Below are 25,120 nucleotides of genomic sequence, written 5' to 3' on the forward strand. Positions count from 1 at the left end.
CGACAAATTGCACTTGTAACTTTATTCAAGTGCAGTCTTATACAGAAATGGCATATATTAGCTTATAGCTACCTGACTATATTTGTTATTCCAGTGGTTGAAAACATAATTATGTAAATTGTCGTTTTTACGATATTTTGAAGATTATACATATAGCATTTATATACAGTATGTGGAAAAATAGGCATGCTGAAAACAATCAAACAAAAAATGCACATCTAAATTAAATGTCTGATAAAAAATGTACCCCATATGGTCTAAAACCTGACAGATGGGCAAATCTAAGCTTGTTTTTAATAAAACAAATATAAATATGGATATAATAAATAATACTGCTAATAATAATAACATTATACAAAAGCAAATTGTTATGAATGAACTGAAAAAGCCTCCCGAGATGAAGAAGACATAAAAGCAGTGGTTTTTCATATTTATGTAGGCTAGAAAATAATGTTTTGTAATATTTTAATCCTTTATATTTATATCCTATATCTATTCTTATTATATCCTATATATATATATATATATATCCTTAATATTTAATTTTTTTCATATGTAAAGATATTTGCCTATTGCTCTCTTGTGCGTATTAAGCAATGTGTAAGCGAGGCGCAACTCTGCGCCGGAGTTTAGACAGGGTTTGTTTTGGTCTAATGAAAAATCTATTTTAGTTTCTCAAAATAGCAACGCGCCAGCAGTGCGCCTCAGAACGCCTTCCTTTTTAGACCATAACGCCTATAGGCGCACATCTGAGCGCTAATGCATTCGCTATTTAAACAGCGTGGTGCAACGCCTCAAAACGACTCTTGCGCCAAGCTGAAACTACAAAAAGACTATTGCGCCGCACCTTGCGCCACACTGCGCCGGGTGTATAATAGGGCCCCATATGTTTGTGTCGGTGTCAGTTTGAACAGCAGCGTCGCACCCCCAATCCCCCTCCTCCTAAAAGTGTAAACAAGGGGAAACACAAAAAAATGATTTTCCTGTCTTGTCCTCGCATAGTTTTAATGGGTCAGAATTATTCTCCAGATCCAGTTTTAAAAATGGCATATTCTTCAGTCATGACCATAACAAGGAGTTTTTCTTTGAGGAGTCAGACAAATACCACAGTGGAAATCAGGAAACAATAAAGCTCCACTGAGATCTGCTGTGGATTGTTGAGTAGGCTTTGTTTGTGCATCTTTAATTATAAAAAATACCCCATTTCCCGAAGGAGCTTCAGTCAAAATTCACAGGGGTTTGTTTTCTTTAATGCCTAGCCTTAATTACATAAGACAGACCCAGTTTCCACTTTGATCTATCAAGAGAGGGGAAAAAATGTAGGAGCTCTTGACTAAAATATCTTGACTCCTCAATGAGCGTAAACAGAGCAGTGGGTCTCTCATTTGGGGATTTGAAAAGATTGGAGGAAAGGGAAGAGGGAAAAAAGAAGTTAAATGCACTTTCAAAAATCAATAAAAATGTAAATAGCTTCTCTGTCTCCAGCTTCTTAGGCTCTCATTACGTCTAGATTGAAGTTAGTCAAAGCAGGAGGGGAGAGACATCGAAAGAGAGACGGGAACAGAGCGCTGCCTGTCGACAGTTTTAACTGCACATCAGAATATTTTGGAGTGCTGCTGAATATTTAAGCAGGTGACAGTGGACAGCTCAGATCCATGCAGGGACGTGATTGCTTTTTGTATTCTGTCACTTTGTGCGACTTGCAGAAATTGATTGCTGAACCTCAGGGGCTTAGCGTTATCTTGTGTAGGCCTCTGTGTGCCTCCTTCCTGCTCAACATATCAAACAGAGGGTCAGAGGACTTTTAAAGCTGTGGTAAAGCACTGTCAAGCAGCTTTCATTAACTGGACCTCATGTGTGTGTGTGGGGGTGGGTGTATGTACTGACTGAGGTTCAAAAGCCTCAATGCTTCTTGAATTTTGTTTTATTTTAAATTTCACTCTGAAAATGCGGTTTAATTTCAAACTAAATTTGAGTAAAATATGAACAAATGCTGCATCTCAAACGGCACACTATGCACTTATGCACTATGTACTTATGCACTTACACACTCAACAGCATAGTGTATGTATGTAGTGTCGTCACAAATGGAACACCAACGTTTTTTTAAGTTTAAAACTTTTAAAGTTAAAAACTGTTGCCTAGATGATGTTTGACGGTTGTCAAATTAGCTAAATAAATGTCCAAACTACCAAATAATACCTGCCATGAGTATGTTATTCCACACTTCATTTTACCAGTTGAATAAATGCGTCATCCGGGTATTGAAAGAGCACTTATTCTTCTCAGAATTTCAGTGTAAATGCGCTACTTACACTATTTATGCTACAAAAGGGCGTAGAATAGTGCATAAGTTTGCAATTAGGGATGCAATGATTAACCGATTTCACTGTAAACCGCAATTTAATTCATCACGGTTAATTAATCGTAAAGGCTTCTTAACACTGTGTTTCTGCATTGAACAAAACTGCAGCAACTAAGCAAAGTTGTAATGTAATGTAATGTAGTGTATATTTATATAGCACATTTATTGTGTATGGCCATACACCCAAAGCGCTTTACAATCATCTCTCCACACCACCACCAGTGTGCAGCATCCACTTGGGTGATGTGACTGCAGCCACAGGACAACAGCACCAATGCGCTCACCACACACCAGCTATTGGTGGAGTGGAGAGACAGTGATAGAGCCAATTCAGAGGATAGGGATGATTGGGAGGCCATGAGTGTAAGGGCCGATAGAGGGCTTTGGCCAGGACAACAGGGTTACACCCCTACTTTTTACGAGAAGTGCCATGGGATTTTTAATGACCATAGAGAGTCAGGACCTCGGTTTAACGTCTCATCCAAAAGACGGCGCCCACTGACAGTATAGTGTCCCCTTCTCTTTTACTGCGGCATTAGGACCCACAAAGACCGCAGGTTGAGCACCCCCTGCTGGTCTCTATAACATCACTTCCAACAGCAACTTAGTTTTCCCATGTGGTCTCCCATTCAGGTACTGAACAGGCTCAGTCCTGCTTTAACTTCAGTGAGTTACCGGTCTTGAGCTGCAGGGTGATATGGCTGTGATGTGGTTATGCCAACTGCGGTTTTGTACACCAAGGCCAATACACACGCACACTGGATTAACTATGGCTAAGGCTATTAACTAAGGGCAGTTCACAGTTCGTTATTTCCAATGGAAGCTTGCTCATGCTTTCCAGGCGTATCTAGTTGAAAGACTGTTGCGAGCACACTGCATTGCAAGTCACGTGAAAAGAACTGGATTATTCGGATTCATACTTTGTATGGAATGTACACATTTATACTCTTAAGAGAAAAAAATACAAAAGGAAAATACTAAACAATTTTGAAATACCGTATAGCCAATCAAAAGTGCCTTTTAGACAAATACATTTTTTCTTATTTTTATTTATTTATTGTTCTGACTTTTATTTTCAATGTAAAATTATTACTTTTGTTTAAATGCCAAAAACGTTTTTCACTTTTTTTTAGGACCATGGAGAAATGGACTATTGTTTGTTTGTTTTTAATATTGTTTTGTGCTGTATCAATTAGTTACTGGGCAGCAATAAATAACACTTTAAAATATAATGAGTTTTCATGTGATTTAAATTTTTTTTTAAATAGTAAATCAAAATCTATAATCGTTGCATCTCTATTTGGGATGCACCTTAACCCAATAAAAATGTTATTCACATTGGTAACCAAATTGATGGGTTTATTGTAAAAACTATTTCCAAACAATCGACGTGTGTTGGGAAAACACAAAGGAATAAAGTTAACTTATTAGTTTTTACAAATGTAAGTGAAGTGAACATAAAACAGTTCAGTTGTCGCAAAGAAAACTCAAGATTATGTTTGTTTGTGCTCATTTCAAATAAGTAGTTTGAACATACAGCAAACGTCATGTTTTGAGTGGTTGTTTGTACATATCTTACCCAAATTTGAGTGCAATTAACACAATTTTTTGTTTATTTTTGTTATTTTTATGTGTTTTTATAGCAAATTGAGTGAAAAGTAGAGTCGAAAATTTGGGGGCATCAAAAACTACATTTCGTGCTTCATCTGAATATCAGTACAAAGTTAAATGTTTAATTTGATTAACTATATATGAAGAGGAGCATAATCCTATTGATCGGCATGATTTGATGGGAAACAATCTAAATAAGAATTGCAATTAAAAATACACCTGACACCTATGTTTGCTTATTTGCTGGGCTGCATAGATGGGTGATAATCAGATTCTTTATCAATGTGAAAATTGGATCATAAATATTAATATAAATATCAAATCAATATCAGAGTGAGAAAGAGGTTTTGCCAAATGTTCTTGCATACACAAGGAGCAATTCTTGGCAGTGAAGCTTCTGGTGTACACATACAAATACAGCAGGAGGCATAATTAAAAACAACAACAGTGTAGTAATATAAAAAGTAGAAGAGGCTGTTATGTTAAAGGGACAATCATCGCTTTTAATTGTTGTAATGTTTTTGGTATGTATATGTGTATTATGTGTTTCATGCCTTTATTGGGTCTTTTAATCATATGTTAGTTTATACATTATATAATCACACAATGATGTAATCTGTAAATGAACTGGTGAATCAGTTATTTGAACCAGAAACCAGCTGTCTGAAACAATCATATTGCAGGAAAGATATTTTCCATTTGTTAAGGATGTGGATTAAAGATAATAAGATTGTAAATAATTTTACTTTATACAACTGTATTATATAAAGTGTATTTACATTTCCTGATAGGATGTTTGTTTTAATCTCATAGTGTCAATGATGGTAATTGCTGCATTATATGAAGGACCAGAGTTTCATCTAAAGATCTTCTTCTGGGTTCTCTTGGGGAAAAAAAGATTCTTGAATATCCCTGAGGGTGAGTTAACAGCCGATTTTCATTTTTGGATGAACGGCCCCTTTAGGTCAGAATAAAACTATTTAAAGGTTATGCACATATGTTATACATTAGATAGTTACATGAATTAACAGGGATTTATTTGTGAATACTATACTGAAGAATTCCACAAAGAAGTGCAGTGTGAATCATTGTTGTTCAATGGCCTTTCAAATATTTTAATACATTTTATAACCTTATTATTTTAATAATGTAACTGTACAATTACTATAATTTGCAGCATTTTTAACTGTTCAAATGAAAAGAAAACTTTTTTTCTGTTACCTGCTGATTTACAAGGTCATTTTGTTACAACTTTTGGATGATGGTTGGTGAATGCTCTCTTATACACTTTATAATTGATCCAAACTTATGTAGTGCAGCGTTTAATGCAGATTGAGCTGCTCTGAGATCCTGAAAACACCAGATCCTGTGCTGTTCCTGTAATTGAACATAGTGCCTAGCTTCAATATGAGCATTTATTTAATTACAGAGGTTTTTCGTTATTTGCCAGAGTTACGTTTTAAAAATAATGAACTAGTCAGCTTTACTTTTTACAATCAATATGGATGTTTTTTTAGCTGTAAAACCCTTCATTACACACTTCATATACTTCTCTCAGACAGACATAAACATTTTCACACTTTAATCTCTTGTTTAAACACATTAAAAGTTCAAACTTTCATAGAAAAAAAAATATATTGAATGAAACCAAAGATCAAATATTGTTTTCAGGCCCAAACGTTTGTTTGAGTCGATTCATTTATTTCTGTAAATGTGCCCTGTAACGTCTACCTTCCTTTAGCATGTTCAGAAATCTAACTTTTTGTGCGATAGTTAGCATCTCCCTATGCCTTTTGGGTGCTACCGCAGATGACTTTGTCAAGATTGTGAGGTTTTTTGGGGAGAAAAATTTGCACACATACCAGGGTGCATTTCCCAAACAACGACATAACTATCATAGTACGATGCATTGTTTGGGAAAAGAACAATGTAGTGACGAGTGTTTCCCAAAACCTGTAGTTTCTCTTTCGCAGATCCGTTGTTTCAACCATGTTAGTTATGGCGCAAAACATCCATAATGATGCTCTAAACGGGAAACAACTTCATCACTTCTGAACCTCATAATTTCTGTGCAAAGTATATTGTTTTTCACGCACATGCGCTTAAAAAAGTCTAATATTAGTTTTGGGGAAAAACATGCACTCGCTTTACATATTATTTGAAATAAGTTAGATTTGTTAATTTATTTTTTATTTTTTGAAAAGTCTACTTTTACAATTTGACACATGCAAACCACTGCAGAAATGTTCTAACGAACAGGCCCATGTCATCTACATTACAGATACTTAATAAATAACCTAATATAAATTAAAGCATTAACACATGCTATATATTTTTGTTTTCACAAGCTGTGAAGACGTAACGTAAATTCTGCTTTTAAATAATCGTTTACCTATAGCTTTCATCATGAGCCATGGCTGTGTTCAAAATTATATCAATGTTTTCAAAGTGCCCTATGAAAGGAATGCATTTGTAAATATGAATATCACTTAAACTGAGCTGTAAAAATACTTTGAACGCAAATTACACATAAGAGAGATGACCTTAATTTATTTATTTAAATCATTCCAAGTTTAAATTTTAGAATGTTCCAAATGAATATAGCATAGGGGGATAACTGGGAATAGAACACAGCCAGGAATTATGTTTCTAACTACAGCTCCAGAGGTGTAGTTCCATGCATACAAGTTTGAGACGCAGTTTGCGAATGTTCATTGGAACAACCGATTTGGGAAACGGCAAATCAACAAACTATGTTTGTATTGATGGAACTTGCAAACTTAGTTGGCTAATGATGATTTTCGGAAATGCACCCTTGCACAGCACTTCAAAGTCACACTGCAAGCGATAGAGGATTTATGTAAATTTGGCAAGCTGAACGATTCTGTACTATACAGGAGACACAGGCACAGAGGAGATTGATTGACAGGGGTCTACAGCCAATCAGGACACAGACACAGTGCTCTAATATGGGTGCAGAACACAATTCACTCTAGAAAAAAAGCATGTCAAACTGCACAAAAAAAAGCACTAACTACTTAGCCAAATCATTTTGTTTTTATTTTAAGTGACCCTGCAAACCTTTAATAACATTTATTTGTCCTAAAACGGTTTATTGACAGATTTAAATTACATTCCAATGAGCTCAGACTTTCAGACCCCACTGTATCCCGTAAACCACACTCCGAGACAGCATTTAGCATTCTCCTATTCCTTTTCATAAACCGTATACCATTTTTTTACATTTTTGGATCTCTTTTCTGGTTCCTTTCATCAAATTTATATATCTGAAATTAGATCCAATATCCATTCGAACGGAAGAAGCCAAAAAGCACTTTGCCGCCGTAGTGTTCACTAACCTCTGCTGAAAAACAGCCCGAAAATTCAATTTCAAAGTCTTGCGTGTAATTCCATGAAATGTTAATGACTAAGCAAACTTGGAAAACCTACAGAGTATCATTGAATGGTGCTGAGTTTCATATTTTTAAAAGACATAACATAAGGTCACCCTGAGGGAGTGTGGGCTTCACCGCTGATTGATCTTGCGGATGCGCTGATAGCTGCTGTGGAAGGGAATCCTGCATCATACTGCTTACTACAAGGGCTATTTCGGGCACTTATTCAGTTTAATGGATATGAGACCAGGCCATCGGGGACCAATAAAGGCTCATTTTCCTGTAGCAGCCGTGGTACGGAGAGAGAAAAATAGACAGCGTGTTACACACAGGCTATAACTTTGACTTTTCTGCTGTCTAATTAGCCAGCTGGAGTGTGTGTGTGTGTGTGTTTTGTGTCTGTCTGGTGAAGGCGTAGTGCATGCATTCAGCCTCAATTGTTTCATTCATCCACAGCCATCTGCGTGAGTTTCCCCTGACAGGCAGGTTATATCACAACCTCTTGACAGCAAGCAAACAAACACGCTTTCAGAGGACAAACAAACAGCGACAGATGAGCAGGCACAATGCAGCGCTTTCTTATGAACATATGAGCATGGACAGGAACGATTTTAGTCACATGCCCCACAAAACAGCTAGAAGGAAACTGGCAGGATGAAAAGAGGAGCCAGTCTGGGTAAAAGGGGCAGAAATGCTGCACAATGAAAGCAAAGCAAGATCCGTTCTTTTTAGTGTTTATGCACCTCTCCTCAAAACGGCACAGCCTAAATTTTTGTGAAACAGCACAAAACGTTTTTCAACATATGTTTGACTGCAAGGTAAAATGAACACTACAAGGCAGCATGAGAACAACATTAATTCCTTTTAACACTAATGATTTACAGGGAGATAATATCAAAGAATAAAGAATTATTTTCGTGCAGTACTTTGCACAACACCACATAAAAACCATAAAACAACTTATCAGTGTATATGGTACTTTAAAAAAAAGTAATAGATTACAAATTACTGACTACTAATGGAAAATTGTAATCTGATTACATTACTACTCACTTAAAGGGCACCTAGGTTACCCCTTTATTTCAGATTTAATATAAGTCTTTTACATCTCCAAAATGTGTCTGAAAAGTTTCAGCTCAAAACACCCATCAGATTTTTCATTATACATTTTACAAGATTCGATCTTATATATTGCACCTTTAAGGCTAGTCCTCCCCGTCTACCATTTTTACGTGCCTCTCTGCGTGCCTTAATGTCCTCAACAGACAGACTCTAAGGAAGCAGATCTCACGTAGCCTTTGTGAGAAATACTACAGTAAGATCTTTGCCAATGAGTATTTGTTGTGGAGTTGCATCGATGAGTCACACACAATGTTGTTACAAAGTTCATGTGCGGAAACACGCACACGCACACACACACACACACACATACACACACACACAGACAGAGCGCGCGTAAAACTTACTCTTGAACACATTTGATGATGATTGATGATCCTAGCAAATTGAACGGACCTTTTATTCCTGGTTGCTTTGCGCACGTCTGGTCTTGTTGATATGATTATACACGTGACTACCAGGACATGTTAATACGCAGCTGTCAATCAATTTGGTGGGCAGGGGGACCACACTCTTGTGTCAAGTTGCATTCGGTCTGAAAACCTCTTCAATTGGTCCACCGTTTTTGCGTTGTTAAATTAGAAAAACAGATTTTTTTTCTTGTTAATGTAAAAAGTAATCAAATTACCAATTACTTTACTTTGAAGTTACTTTTAAAACATAGAAAACATGCCTATTAAAATACTAAATAAACTGCAGCTCTTTCAGTAATTTAATATTTACTGAAAAACACAATGGGTTGATCACAGCAGCTTTACATATTCAAAATACTTAGAGTTCACCCAAAACTTAAAATTCTCTCATCGTTCACTTGTTCCAAACCTGTTTGCCTTTTTTCTACACAAAAAAAAAATATTTTTTTTTTTATGGACAGAATTTCAAAGCGTAGACTTGGGCTGGAGAGGGTCTGGTTCTGGAACCACAGGCTTTTATCTCTGTTATTCGCAGATGATGTTGTTCTGTTGGCTTCATCGAACATGGACCTTCAGCATGCACTGGGATGGTTTGCTGCTGAGTGTGACGTGGCTGGGATGAGAATCAGCACCTCCAAGTTCGAGGTCATGGTGCTCCACCAGAAAAAGTTGTTTTGTCATCTCCAGGTTGAAGGAAATCCTTACCCTAGGTGGAGGAGTTCAAGTGAGATTGACAGGTGGATTGATGAAGCAGTAATGCGGTCGATGTACTGGTCCATTGTGGTAAAGAAGGAAGCTGAGCTGAAAGGCAAAGCTCTCGATTTACTCTGTCTTACTGGCTTTGGGTCATAAAAAGACAAGATCTCAGATACAAGTGGCCGAAAAAAGTTTCCTTCCTTCCGCTTGGTGGCAAGGTACACCCTTATAGACAGGGTGAGGAGCTCTGTCACCTGGGAGAAGCTCGGAGTAGAGCCGCTGCTCCTCCACATCCAAAGAAGTCAGCTGAGGTGGCTCTGGCATCTGTTTCGGATACCTCAAGGACGTCTACCTAGGGAGGTGTTCCAAGCATGTCCCACCGGGAGAAGACCTCGAGGAAGACCCAGGACATGCTGGAGGGACTATGTCTCACGACTGGTCTGGGAAAGCCTCGGGATCCCCCCGGAAGTGCTGGAGGCAGTGTCTGTGGAGAGGGAAGTCTGGAGTTGTCTCCCAAGACTGCTGCCTCCGCGACTCGGCCCCAGATAAGTGGATGAAAATTACATGACAAAAGAAAACATTTACAAGAAAACTGGATACCTGTAGTCATTGACATCCATATGCAAAATCACAGTGTTTGGGTGTTCTGTGTTGTCTGATGTAACAAGTCTACCGAAATGTGTATATTCCATAAAAGCTGAAGCTGATCGGTCACTGTTTTCAGCAGATTGCTTATATGTCAGCTCATAAATAAACCACCTGATCGACGTGACTTTGAAACGCTCCAGTGTCTCTGTATCTGTACACTCAGTAAACAATGATGAGTTTGGTGAGTTGATGGCCTTCACAGCCAATTACAGTCATTTCTGCTCCTCAACAGTGCTCACATGTTAGTGGGAAATGGAAGTTTTTTAAATTTCAGTATTGTTTGGTACCGAATTTCAGTATTGTGACAACTCTAGTGTATGATTTATAATCCTTTACATTTACCTGACCTTGCTTGTCCATATGGACAACTTTTCTGGTGTGGTCAGTTTGCTCGGTAGCTCATTTTTTACGCTGTTGTACGATTGATGCAGATCAGGTTTGAGTCTGATGAAGTACAGTTCCACCAAAGATATGTAATGCAATGTACAATCAAGGTAAAACTACCTAGTAGTTGTGTACCATAAATTTCTATGACATTTGTTTTTGAAAACAACTGGTTGGGTTTATAGAAGTGTTTAGGCCAGTGTGTATCTGTAGAATAAGCCCTGTCTACTTGTAGACATGTACAATGTAAGGATTTGTATTAGTGTGATTTCACCCAGTAGAACATGTTCCTGGACCAACATCAACATCTATGTTGATCTTGAAACAATATTCCAGTCAACTTTAAAGGTTAAGTTTACTCTTTGTTAAGTTTAAGCTTACAGTTAGGGCTATGTGCATCTACATTGTTATCCAACTATAAATCCCCTTCGATTTTGAAAATAATTTACAGGTTAGATTTATGGGTAGGGATTAGATATGGATTCATTTTTCATTTTTAACAGAAATTATGTTCCAGGATCAATAGATTAATATCCTGTTATACCAACATCCAAAATCACACCGACTGAAACGTATAACAAGAGGAAGCCTAAGTAACATAATTCCGATTTACAATAATGTAAACTGTGCCTTTTAGTAGATGTGTTATCTGAAATATATTTTTGTTTTGCAAAAATGTAAGCTGAGATATGTATTTCCAATGAGCCTGGGATGCTCAAATATTTGACTTATTTTTTTTCCCTGAAGAACGTTTTATTTATTTATTTTTTACATTATTTAATGTAAAGAGAAATCTATACGTAAATATTGTGGAAATATTTATTTGACTGATTTGGCAAATCAACCTCTATCTCAGTAGTGTAAATTTAGGGCTAAACTTACTGTTAGCTCAAACACTCATAGGCTTTGTCTCAGACACCAATTAATATGTGCTTGTGCTTTCATGGACTTTCAAAGGCTGCCATGGATACTGTCTGCATGACTATAGAATGTCCCATCCATCATTTTAGCTTTCAGAAGGTTGCTTACAAGTGCCCCATGTGGTGTTGTAGGATACGTTTCCTTCATGCACACTTCTGCTGATCGTGCACTGGGGCAAGCTTTAAACTGAGCAGAAATCAGCGGAATTACATCTAGAAAGTGTGGACTCATCGGAAGACTTTGAAGTTTCATAAGGTACCATTAGGGACAGGTAGGCTGACAGTGAACAAGGAGTGATCAGATGTAGTTTCTCAAAAAGCTGTTGGAAACAAGTAGGTATCGCTGCAGCCCAGAAACCTCCAAGTGGGAGGGATTACACCGCAAGTAGATTGGGTTTAGGTGGTGTTGGTGGAATTAATATAACACATCATGTTACAGTGAGGTTGGGTTTAGGGTTGGTGTAGGTATAGACATTCATAAAGCACAATATTGGACTCCGTGTCATGTTGAACAGTGGTCCCCAACAACCAGGCCGCGGACCGGTACCGGTCCATGGAACAATTGGTACCGGGCCACATAAGAAATCATAAATTATTTCTGTAGAAAATATTCCCCCCGCGACTTGGTTTCTTCCACTCACCCCCCACCATCTCACGTGAAATGGACTATGCCAAAATCCACTATGGAGCGGGAAGAACGTATTGGTTGTTGATAGTTTGAAGTTATAAAACAGTCCAAATCAGCAGAGCATTTAAGGATTGTGCATATAATATTATGTGTGCGTGCATCGCTAAGTAAGTATCCAAAATCATTTAAATATGTATCTATATGAAGTTTCACATAATCGTACTCGTTAGGACTGTAACATGCCAGTGCATACATTTAATTGGGCTATACGGTTGTAATATTGTTAATATGTTCGTCAGTTAAATGTTTGGCACAGATGTTATGTATTTGATGCATATAAACCTTGATTGAAACATAATCAGACCGCGATAGTGTAACTAGCGCATGCGCACTGAGTTGTTCATGATAAACCTGGATGCACGAGCGCAGGAGCTTTATTCATGTGAAGACACGACCCCCCCACCCCCATTTTGAAATTTGACTGCCGTACGTGTGTAGGAACAGTTGATGGTGACCATAGCAATGACAAAAGCAATGGATCGCAGGCTCAGATCACAATGCGTTTTCAACATGGTTTTAGATAGGGATGCAACGATTATTTATTTTAGTGGTATGATCATAGTCTGAGAAATAATCACAATTATTACGCATTCATTAATTTCAGACCCCAATAGTTTAGAAAATAAGATGAAAACTTATATTTTACAGTGTTATTTATTGCTGCTCAGTTTTTGACATTTAAACAGAAATAATTTTACACTGTAAATAAATGACAGAACAATAAATAAATAAAAATATGAATAAATAAAAAAAAACAGTATTTGTCTAATGCAGGACTTGAAATTGCTGGTGCTCCCAACTTCAAAAATTTAGAAGCAGAAGAAAAAATTATAGGAGCACCCATCAAAAATGAATAAGCACCACTGCATTATTGCATTTGAAAACATCAATTAGGACTAACAAAAACCAGAAACAACTATCTAACTAATGCTAATAATTCCAAAATAAATTTCTAATAATTATAAAATATTATTGATGACGAAGCTGAAAATAATACTAGCAATAAATAACATTTCTCAATATCATTCTGCCTTGAATGTATGAGTTATCTGCTATAAAAAGTCCTACTGTTGCTTTATAAAAAAAATAAATCTATGGTTTGCATTAAAAAAAAGAAACATTGCAGTAGGAATTTTTTATTTCGCACTATAGTTTTATATGCATGTCAATTTAATAAACAAAAAGAATGGACAAAAGAAAGGAAGAAAAGTGTCACTTCTGCACCTCTTTAAAAGTTTTGCTTTCGGTTTGGCCATTGTAAATGTCTCGTTATGCTCTGATTTTCATCACTCCGAAAAAAAAGCCGAAAAAAGCCGGCGAGTCAGCTGGCCCATGAGATGACCATGAGCACAATACTGATGTCATGAGCCGCAGTTTTAGTTTAAACTTTGTAAAGGTGAGCTTCTTTGGTGATGAAGTGTACAGTGTTAGGTTTAACAATTAGTGGACATTTGCGCTGAACGTGCGGTGAATGTAACGCATCAAGATTCAGGCCATTAAACAGCTGATGCATTGTTTTAGTTTGCATTTGTATTTTTATTGGTTTGGACTTTAACTTCTGGCAAAGGGACCATCAATGAAAACTAGTTTTGAGGTAATTTAGGTTTATTTATGTCCCTTGTTCTGTAAAATAAATAGACTTAGGCTTAATAAGTACTGCAGGTACTGTTCAGTATTACTGTTCATATACTGCTTTTTAATCAGTTACTTTAATATATATATATATATATATATATATATATATATATATATATATATATATATATATATATATATATATATATATATATATATACATATATAGTTTAACCCAAAGAATGAACAGTCTGTCAGATGATGAAGAGCCGGAGTCAGAGATTCAAATAAATAAATAAAGTTTACTGAAGATAGTTTGCAGTTTTATTAGCAGAAGCCAGCTTCAACACTTACATTGAGTTCCTTGGCTGCTGTCTTCTATTTCATAATTGTTATGGAGACCAACCAAGCTACTTAATTTCTCATTCATTTTATATCAGAGTTTAACACCAAAAGTAACAAGAAATTGAGAGGACAATCTTACCAACAGCGCTTGGCTTCTGCTTGATGAATCTGCAAACCATCCCAAGATGTGCAAACTGTACAGACCAGTCCAATCCAGTTAGGGTCATTTTTTTCTTAGGATTGCTCTTGGTGCATCATTGATCAATCAACCTCACCCTGATATTTCTAGGCATCTTGTCTGACTTTTGTGGCTACTATAATCTAATGGATCTCTATTATAATGTTATTTTATTCAATTATTTCTTTCCCTAATAAACTGATCTACACTATTCTTAAATCCGGGCATGCCCTTGTCTGTGATGCAGGAAGATAGCAGTGGTGGAACTTATAACACTTTCTGAGATAATTTAGTCACTGCTAAATACAAAAACCAGTCCAAGTTTTATCCCCGTGAATGTTCCAAAAGCCTCTTACACACCCATCAACTGAGTACTTAACTCTGGGAGGAGGAGGTACACCTTTCAACTACTGTTATACGTATCAGTATCATTATTGGTGTACAGCAAAACGCACCAGCTCTCTACGGGACTCCACATAAATTTACCACAAATTTTGTGAATCCACTGATGCCTTTCATTCCTGTCTGAATGAGAACTACACACAGCTTTCCGTTACTACCCACTACTTCACAGACAATCCCTAGTCTATACTATTTTAAATCTTCCTACCTTTCTTTTTGTTGATTGATCAATGGTGTTACCAGAAAACAAATGCTCGCATCCTCCACCAACAGTAGGGATTGTATACAGTTTAACCCAAAGAATGACCAGTCTGTCAGATGAAGAGAAGCTGGAGTCAGAGATTTAAATAAACAAATCAAGTCTTACTGAAGATAGTTTGCAGTGTCATCAGCAGAAGCCAGCTTCAACAAACGCAAAGAGTTCCCTGGCCGCACTGCTAACAATCACCAATCAACAACAATTACACTCTCACATAACGTCATTAACTGTGTAATACATATAGGTGTTCTAACCTGATGGGTTAAAACACAGATAGACTAGGAAAACTTCCCCGTGGGGTTACGTCAGACATCCACTAGACTGTTTAGAGCTGACTCCAGACCTGTGAAACGGATCCACAATCAAATAGAACACACACACTTGAAGTTAAATTTGTTTCTTATGTCAAGGCTGAGTGTACTCTCAGCCGCCTTTATCAAAACTGGTTAAAAAAAACTGTACAATCTACATTCAGGCAGTAATAATATCCTTACTATGCAAAAGTCTATCTTGAATAAAAAGTAGAAACACTTTAAAAGAATTAACCGTAAAAATAGCTCAATCACTTTAGACATTTTAGATAGTATTAACTCAGAGAAATAACAATAGAAACAGTTGCTTCCAGTCCCCAGCCCTCAGTTCAACTCAAGATCTCCCTGACCTCTGATTTAGTTTGGTGGCTCCTAAAAAAGCTACACATAGACAGGCAACTGCACTGAACATTCTTACATAAAGCAGTGTGTTTAACTTATTCATTAGTTAAAATAATTTCAAAGTTAAATACTCATTTAAATAATCAGTCATATTTAATAAAGATAATGAGAAACAGGACTTGCGAAAAGGATAAATGTTGATCCATGATGAAACGGATTGGAAGGAAGAAATACGAATCCTTCAGTGTATATATATATATATATATATATATATATATATATATATATATATATATATATATATATATATATAAAATCTCAGACTGAGTTCAGTGTACTCAAATGGCCTTTACAGTCACCAGATCTCAATCCATTAGAGCACCTTTGGGATGTGGTGGAATGGGAGATTCGCATCATGGATTGACAAATCTGCAGGAACTGCATGATGCTATCATGTCAATATGGACCAAATTCTCTGAGGAATATTTCCAGTACCTTGATGATTCTATGCCACGAAGGATTAAGGCAGTTGTGAAGGCATAATGGGGTTCAACCCAGCACAAGTAAGGTGTACCTAATTAATTGGTCGGTGAGTCTATATTAGTTAAATATTTGATTTTCGACCATTTCTGAATCTCAAAATTATATTGCAAATCATGTTACAATTACCATCAAAACAACTTCACTCTTCGCTATTTTACTCTGGTAAATTTGTATTGTATATAATAATGCATTTTCTATAACAGTGTCATTTCCGTAAAAATTTCTATGAATACTTTAAATACAAAGACTTTAAATAATCTTTTGCTGCTTGCTACTATTACTCCTGTAGACTGATTTATTTAAAATCTAGCTGCTTATTTATTACCGGTGCCAAAACGGTGCCTGAACCGATACTTTTTAGCCACAAAATTAATTGTATATATATATATACATATATATATATATATATATATATATATATATATATATATATATATATATATATATATATATATATATATATATATATATATATACATCTGCTGCATGTTGGTGTGTCAGAATCCTTGCTTGTAAATATATAACCATACTTTAGAATGCTTAGTTTAAGCAAATTAGATGAGCGCGATCCTGCATGTGAATGAAGGGAGTCGCTCGCCTCATGCGCCATACTGCTCGCTTTGCCTTCTATAAGCTACAGTAACAAACGCCTGACATCCGTATCCCCCAAAGCTGTTTAGAATTAAACATTTAGAGATGGTGTGACACAACAATTACTGATGTGTGCTTTTAATTTACCCCTTTATGCTTCTTAAGGGCGTCACACAGCGGGTGAGCCGCTCAGAGCCGCGGCACGACGCGCACATGACAGTTTAGTATCACACACCAGACGTTCACATTCGCATGTTATGAAAAATGAAACTTTTCAGATGCCGCTCTGTGGCATGGCAGATATATTACCAGTCATGAGTCGTGGCTGGGCGCCGTGGACAGTTGCTGACTTGCGAATTCTAAAATGCATGGCGCTGCACGTCGCCGAGCGGTGCTTCTGGTGTGCAACCTGCTTCACGTTCTTGTTGCAGCACCGAAATAAGGCACCGAAATTCATATGCTGATTTGATCCGGTGCATCCCGGTTCCAAAGGTACGGTTTCACTACCCAACCCTAATGAAAAGTGTAGTTCATGCTGACTTAAACTGAGTTAAAATTGTTTGCATATTTCCTAATGTTTTTTCCTTTTTAAATATTCAGTTTCAGCAAATTGTCACTTTAGAATTATAAGGTTCTATCTGATATTTTTATCAAAATTATTGTTATTGTCAGGGTTCTGCCACTCTGATCTTGTAAATTCTTGTTTTGGTGGCAGATCTCGGACACTACTCGTGTCTGGTCCTGTTTCTGTCTCTGTGTGCGCGCGCGCTGTCGTGGGTGTACGCAGAGTGTGCGCGCTCCTGCTTGACGCGGCCGCGCGCGCGCTCTGCGTCCCTCAGACGCGTGCGCTCTTGTACTCGTGTTTGTGTTTTCGTCTGTCAGCAGCATGGTGTTTCATTCCCAGCGTCTCAGTCTTGTTGGTTTCGGTTTTGGTCGGCGCTGGGATGAAGCATGCATGCTGCATATGTGAGCGCATGGTGAGTGTTTTCATTCATCGTGTGCTCGTGTCTTGCGTCTTTTGTCAAAGCACGTGGCTCGGTGTTTACATTGTGGTCACGTGCTTTTGTCGTGTGCTTCAGTGTTGTGTTATGTGAGCGCATGGCTTGTATTGTCTTTCTGTGTCATGCGCTCTCCCGTCTATTGTCTTGTCCCACCCACCTTGTTACCTTGTTTGTAATTATTATTTTCACCTGTCCGCCTGTCTGTTTATGGGTTTGTCTTTCCTATTTATTCTCCTAGTGTGTTCTGTTCTGTGCTGGTCCGTTATTGATTGTTCCCTTCCCTGTTGCTGATTTCCATTCTACAACAGCGATTTAAAGTATTGTCTTGAAAAGTTCCAGATCTTGTCTTGTTGAGTGTGTAATATAATGTTGTGTTTTTCCCCACATGGGGAGATTTGAGTTTTGTTTTTGTTTTATTTTTTCATTAAATTCTTCATTCCCTGCATTTGGGTCCTCGCCTCCTCTTCACCACCCCCATACCGTGACAGAACGGACCAGCCACAATGAGAACCCAGCGGAATGAAGATGGCTCCTTCGCTAGCCGCATTTCTAAGTTGCTGCATTTGCAGTCGCTGAAGCAATGTGGCTTGAATTTGGAGGAGTTTGCGGAGAAATTCCGTAAGGCAGCTGAGGGGCTGAATTTTAATGACTGGCTGCTTATGACCCACCTAAATTTTGCTCTGGACAAGCCCCTTCTTCCTCTGCAGATCCAGAGAATGGTGGGCTGGTCATACCAGCAATTTATAGAGCACATGGTTCAGCAGCAGGAGAAAGGGATCCTTCAGGAGGAGAGGATTCCTCGCACCACCACCACCAGTGCCGCCTCCCAGCCCCTGTCCAGCCCTCAAGGGCTGACCCGCACTCAGAAGCGGAGGTTAAAGAGGAAGACCTCTGCTGCAGTGTCGGCTCCAGCCCCAGAGCGCCCTCCAGTGTCGGCTCCAGCCCCAGAGCGCCCTCCAGCGTCGGCTCCAGCCCCAGAGCGCCCTCCAGTGTCGGCTCCAGCCCCAGAGCGCCCTCCAGTGTCGGCTCCAGCCCCAGAGCGCCCTCCAGTGTCGGCTCCAGCCCCAGAGCGCCCTCCAGTGTCGGCTCCAGCCCCAGAGCGCCCTCCAGTGTCGGCTCCAGCCCTAGAGCGCCCTCCAGTGTCGGCTCCAGCCCCTGAGCGCCCTCCAGTGTCGGCTCCAGCCCCTGAGCGCCCTCCAGTGTCGGCTCCAGCCCCTGAGCGCCCTCCAGTGTCGGCACCAGCCCAGCTCCTTGCCCTGCCGGCGCCACCCAGACGTCTTGCCCTGCCGGCGCCACCCAGACGTCTTGCCCTGCCGGCGCCACCCAGACGTCTTGCCCTGCCGGCGCCACCCAGACGTCTTGCCCAGCTGGCCCCAGCCCGGCTCCTTTCCCTGCCGGCTTCAGCCCGGCTCCTTTCCCTGCTGGCACCACCCAGACGTCAAGCCCTGCTGGCCCCAGCCCGGCTCCTTGCCCTGCCGGCACCACCCAGACGTCTTGCCCAGCCGGCTCCAGCCCGGCACCTTGCCCTGCCGGCACCTACCAGACGTCTTTCCCTGCCGGCACCTACCAGACGTCTAGCCCTGCCGGACCCAGCCCGGCTCCTTGCCCTGCCGGAACCTACCAGACGTCTAGCCCTGCCGGTCCCAGCCCGGCTCCTTGCCCTGCCGGCCCCAACCAGACGTCTTGCCCTGCCGGCGCACCCCAGACGTCTTGCCCGGCTCCTAGCCCCTCCGGCTCCCCTCTGGTCTTCAGCCCCGCCGGCTCCCCTCTGGTCTTCAGCCCCGCCGGCTCCCCTCTGGTCTTCAGCCCCGCCGGCTTTAGTTAAGTCGCCTCTAGACCAGCCGGCTCCCCACAGGCCTTCATCCCAGCCAGCTCCCTACAGGCCTCCTGCCTTGCTATCCCAGGCCGATCCTCCTTGGGTTGTCCCACCTGCTCCACCTTGGAGCATGCCTCTGCCACCCTGGACTGATCCTCCGGCTCCACCCTGGTTCCCTGCCGGGGTCCCTGACCCATTGCACCTGTCCTGGACTGTCCCTCCTGATCCTCCCTGGTCTTGCCCTCCCATCCCTCCCTTGTTTGTCTTGTTGAGTCCGGCTTGGCTTCCCTCCCTCCCCCCCTTCATGTCGTCTTGCCTGTTCACCCCCCTGTCTTGTGTCTGTTGATGTTGCCTGTTTTGTTGTCTTGTAGTGTTTGTCTGTCTTGTACCTTGTTGGATGTTCCCTTTAGGGACGCCAGGTGGCGTCCCTTTTGGGGGGGGGGTAGTGTCAGGGTTCTGCCACTCTGATCTTGTAAATTCTTGTTTTGGTGGCAGATCTCGGACACTACTCGTGTCTGGTCCTGTTTCTGTCTCTGTGTGCGCGCGCGCCGTCGTGGGTGTACGCAGAGTGTGCGCGCTCCTGCTTGACGCGGCCGCGCGCGCGCTCTGCGTCCCTCAGACGCGTGCGCTCTTGTACTCGTGTTTGTGTTTTCGTCTGTCAGCAGCATGGTGTTTCATTCCCAGCGTCTCAGTCTTGTTGGTTTCGGTTTTGGTCGGCGCTGGGATGAAGCATGCATGCTGCATATGTGAGCGCATGGTGAGTGTTTTCATTCATCGTGTGCTCGTGTCTTGCGTCTTTTGTCAAAGCACGTGGCTCGGTGTTTACATTGTGGTCACGTGCTTTTGTCGTGTGCTTCAGTGTTGTGTTATGTGAGCGCATGGCTTGTATTGTCTTTCTGTGTCATGCGCTCTCCCGTCTATTGTCTTGTCCCACCCACCTTGTTACCTTGTTTGTAATTATTATTTTCACCTGTCCGCCTGTCTGTTTATTGGTTTGTCTTTCCTATTTATTCTCCTAGTGTGTTCTGTTCTGTGCTGGTCCGTTATTGATTGTTCCCTTCCCTGTTGCTGATTTGCATTCTACAACAGCGATTTAAAGTATTGTCTTGAAAAGTTCCAGATCTTGTCTTGTTGAGTGTGTAATATAATGTTGTGTTTTTCCCCACATGGGGAGATTTGAGTTTTGTTTTTGTTTTATTTTTTCATTAAATTCTTCATTCCCTGCATTTGGGTCCTCGCCTCCTCTTCACCACCCCCATACCGTGACAGTTATTGACATATTCTTAATAAATGACAACTTATTTACATTATGTGATGTTTTTTTTATAAGGTGTTTACATTTTAAGACTTTGTAGATAAAACCTTTTTTGTTTTTTAAATAAAATGTCGAACTCTAGCTTGGCTCTATAGGGTTCCCCTTCGGGGGGAACTCCAGCACTATAAGTGGATTTGATTGTAAAATCCACGCATTGGGAGGTTCGGTTCAGAAGCTACTCGTCTGAAAGAGTATTGAACGGGCCAATTAAGAATGAATTGGCAGCGCAAGCCTGCGCAGGTGAGCGGCATAAGCAATCAACTGAGTATATAAGCTCACCTGGCGCCAGCAGACGCTATCCTTTTCGCTTCAGAGACTTTCTGATCGAGTCGATGAGGGTTCCTCCTGCTGTGACCAGCGATTCTGAGCGAACGAGAGCATTCTCCCGGAGTGTGTACACGCAGCGGCAGACGGTCGAGCTGGGTTTCTCCCTTGCCTGGCGTTCTTTGGGTCCGGTCCTCCAGAGCGGTGCGTATAAAGTTGCAAACTTCACAGAAAGAGCAACACAGTCGTGCAGCACGTCTTTTTCAGGACGGCGCTCCGACTGTGCGTTTCTGGATGCGGTGGTTTCCTGTCCTCGGATGATGGGCACGAGCACTGCGTTGCATGTCTGGGGGGTCCAGCATGTTAATGCGCTGCTCGCGGGCAGTTCATGTCGTCATTGCGATGCCATGACTGTTGCGCAGTAAAGATCGCGGCTAGCCTTTGCAAAAGGGCGAACCACCCCAGTTGTCCCCTGCTCTGCAGCGGGCACTCGGGCAGATCTGAGGGTTTCAGCGAGAGATAATCCGTCGCCCACGGGCCCGCGGACCTCCCGCTCCTCTAAGCGCTCCATCCAAGCTTCGGGCGGGGGAAGCGATCCGTCTAACAGATGGTAGCCCTTACGCCCGATGACACCGGAGACCAGACGTCCACCGCGGCATCGGAGGGTGGGCTTTCAATGTCCGATGATGATCCAGACCCGCTCGCCCCCTTCGGGCTGGTGAGCGCTGTCACTACGGATTCTGAAACGGACATGTTAGCCGTGCTTTCCCGGGCTGCTTCCCCCGACTAGAGGGGCGTTCCCTTCTTCCCGGAGGTGCACAGTAGGCTCACGCGGTCTTGAAAATCACTTTTTTCTGCTCGTGCTGCGTGTCCCTCCACCCTAACCACTCTTGACGGTGGAACAGCCAGGGGGTATGTGGCGATTCCTCAGGTTGAGTGCGCGATGGCGGTAAATCCGCGCGGCGCCTCTTCTTGGCGGGGTCCGCCTCGTCTCCCATCCAAAGCCTGTAAGTTATCTACCTCCCTCGGAGCTAGAGCTTACATAGCTGCGGGCCAGGCTGCTTCCGCCTTGCATGCGATAGCCACCTACCAGCGCTACCTAGCGCAGGCGCTGGCCGAGCTGCACGAGGGTGGGTCCAACCCAGGCTTACGAGCTTCGCACCGCCGCCGACTTAGCTCTTCGGACTACTGAGTCCGCTGCGTGTGCGTTGGGGAGGACGATGTCCACATTAGTGATCCAGGAGCGCCACCCCTGGCTGATATGCGCGAAGTCGACAAAGTCCGCTTTCTTGACTTTCCCCATATCCCAAGCCATGTTCGGCGACACCGTCTGTGCATTCACCCAGGAATTCAAGGCGGTGAGAGAGCAGTTGGTGGGTGATGTCTTATCGGCGGTCTGTAGCCCGCTCCGCCCGCCGTGCCATTCATACCTGCTCCTCGCCGAAGGCGCCCGCCTACGAGAGCTGCTCCGCCCCCGCACACGCCTCTGGCGAAGCGAGCGCGTCGGGCACCTCGGAAGCAGGCAGCCCCCCTGCCCAGAACGCCGCTAAGTCTGGCAACGGACCACGAAGCGTCCCTGGGACAGGCCATCTGGAGAAGAGGGAACTTGCTCTTTCCCCGCTGGAGGGCAGGGCCCCATTTCCAACGGCACTTTTTACTGCCATGAAAACATTATGAAAGGGCACTTTTCACTTCCCCAGATGTGACAGCCCGAAATCTGCCAGTCTGGGACGCTATGCTTTCTAGCTTGCAGATTCGGTGCGTTTCGCCAGTGGCTCACGAGCGCTGGGAGGACGGTCTCCTTTCTCCCACCCCTCGAGCCTCCCCTCCGGAGCTCGGGTTCGGAGTGAGAGCAAATATCTCACCTCCAGCTTTTCCGTGGGACCTGCGAGCTTCCCGGATCAGCACACCCACTCCGCGCTGCCCCACTGCTGGTACGTCAGCGATTGTAGCGATGAGTCCATTAGCGGGAGCTCTGCCTGCCTGGTTAGCGCGGGCCAGCTCTTCGCGGTGGCTCATACGCACAATCAGACTCGGCTATGCGATTCAGTTCGCGAAACGGCCCCCCAAGTCGCGGGTGTGTATTCACCAGGGTCAGCCCCCTGTCCGCCCTTGTCTTGCGAGAGGAGATTGCTGTCCTCCTGGCGAAGGATGCAATCGAGCCGCTCCCTCCAGCCGAGATGGAGAGCGGGTTTTACAGCCCACACTTCATCGTGCCCAAAAAGAGCGGTGGGTCACGGCCAATCCTAGATCTGCGCGTTTTGAACCGCTGCCTGCACAAGCTGCCGTTCAGAATGCTCACGCAGAAGCGCATCCTCCGGTGCGTTCGTCCTCTGGGTTGGTCTGCAGCATTAGACCTGATGGACGCGTATTTCCATGTCTCCACTCTTCCTCGCCTCCGTCAGTTTCTGCGGTTTGCGTTTGAAGGTCGAGCTTGGCAATACAAAGCTCTCCCCTTCGGGCTCTCTCTGTCTCCGCGGGTCCTCACCAAGCCCGTGGAGGGTGCCTCAGCGCCCCTTCGGCTCGCGGGCATCTGCATACTCGATTTCTTTACGACTGGCTGATTTTTGCCCTCTCTCGGAGCAATTGATTATGCACAGAGACAAAGTGCTCTGGCACTTCCACCTGTGGGGGTTTCAGGTCAACCGAGAAAAGAGCAAACTCGCCCCCGTGCAGAGGATCTCTTCTCTCGGGCTGGAGCTGGACTCGGTCACCATGGCAGCGCGCCTCTCCAGAGAGCGCGCTCAGCTGATGCTGTACTGTCTGAGAGAGCTCGACAGTAAAATAGTGGTCCCACTGAAACTATTTCAGAGGCTCCTGGGGCATATGGCATCCGCAGCCGCTTCATGCCGCTCGGATTATTCTATATGAGACCACTTCAGCACTGGCTTCACGATCGAGTCCCCAGACGCGCATGGCACGCGCGCACACCGAGTCTCTGTTACTGCGCTGTGTCGCCGCGCCCTCAGCCCTTGGAGCGACCCCTCGTTCCTACAGGCCTCGGTGTCTCTAGAAAAGGCGTCCAGTCTTGTTGTCGTTTCAGCAGACGCTTCCAACACGGGCTGGGGGGCTGTGCGTTGCGGGCATGCGGCTGCGGACCTGTGGGAAGGTACCCAGTTGCATTGGCATATCGCCTGGAGCTGTTGGCAGTGTTCCTCGCTCTCCACCGTTTTTTTCCGGTGCTGGAGCGGCAACACGTGCTGGTCAGGACGGACAGTACGGCGGCGGTGGCGTATATCAGCCGTATAGGGGGTATGCGCTCTCGCCGCATGTCTCAGCTTGCCCGCCGTCTGCTCCTCTGGAGTCATCCGCGGCTGAAATCGCTGCACGCCATTCATATTCAGGCAAGCTCAACCGTGCAGCCGATGCGCTCTCACGGCAGCCTTGCGTCCTGGAGAATGGAGACTCCACCCCGAGTCTGTTCAGCTGATATGGGCGCGATTCGGGGAAGCCCAGATCGATCTGTTGCTTCCCCCGAGATCGCTCATTGCCAGTTGTTCTTTCCCTGACCGAGTGCTCTCGGCACGGATGCACTGGCTTACAGCTGGCCTCGGGGCACGCGCAAATACGCGTTTCCCCCAGTGAGCCTGCTCGCGCAGTTACTGTGCAAGGTCAGGGAGGACGAGGAACAGGTTGCTGGTTGCGCCCCTCTGGCTCAACCGGACCTGGATATCAGAGCTCTCCCTCGCGATAGCCCTCCCCTGGCAGTCCCTTCGAGAGAGCACCTACTCTCTCAGGGACAGGGCACCACCTGGCACCCTCGCCGATCTTTGAAGAGATTTTTAGACGCGAGGAAGACTTAGGTAACCTCCGATTGCGGTGGCTAATACCGTCACTCGGACTAGAGCCCCCTCCCCGAGCGCGCCTATGCCCTGACGTGGAGTCTATTCACTGAATGGTGTGTCTCTCGCTGAGAAGACCCCCGTAATTTGCCAGATC

General features: G+C 43.0%; 1 protein-coding gene and 1 long non-coding RNA gene across 5 annotated transcripts in view; one reads left to right on the forward strand and one right to left on the reverse strand.

Annotated features, from left to right (window-relative positions):
- The window catches only part of tafa1a (TAFA chemokine like family member 1a), a 109,883-nt gene that overhangs the window by 21,599 nt on the left and 63,164 nt on the right, over positions 1 to 25,120 (reverse strand). The gene's annotated exons all lie outside the window — the stretch shown is intronic.
- Positions 1 to 25,120, forward strand: part of LOC141380478 (uncharacterized) — a 91,883-nt gene that overhangs the window by 549 nt on the left and 66,214 nt on the right. Inside the window, exon 2 of the long non-coding RNA XR_012398448.1 lies at positions 4,790 to 4,894. This is a non-coding gene — a long non-coding RNA (uncharacterized lncRNA). The remainder of the gene's footprint in view (positions 1 to 4,789; positions 4,895 to 25,120) is intronic.

This window comes from Danio rerio, chromosome 23 (assembly GCF_049306965.1).
Source record: "Danio rerio strain Tuebingen ecotype United States chromosome 23, GRCz12tu, whole genome shotgun sequence".
Classification (NCBI taxonomy): Eukaryota; Metazoa; Chordata; class Actinopteri; order Cypriniformes; family Danionidae; genus Danio; species Danio rerio.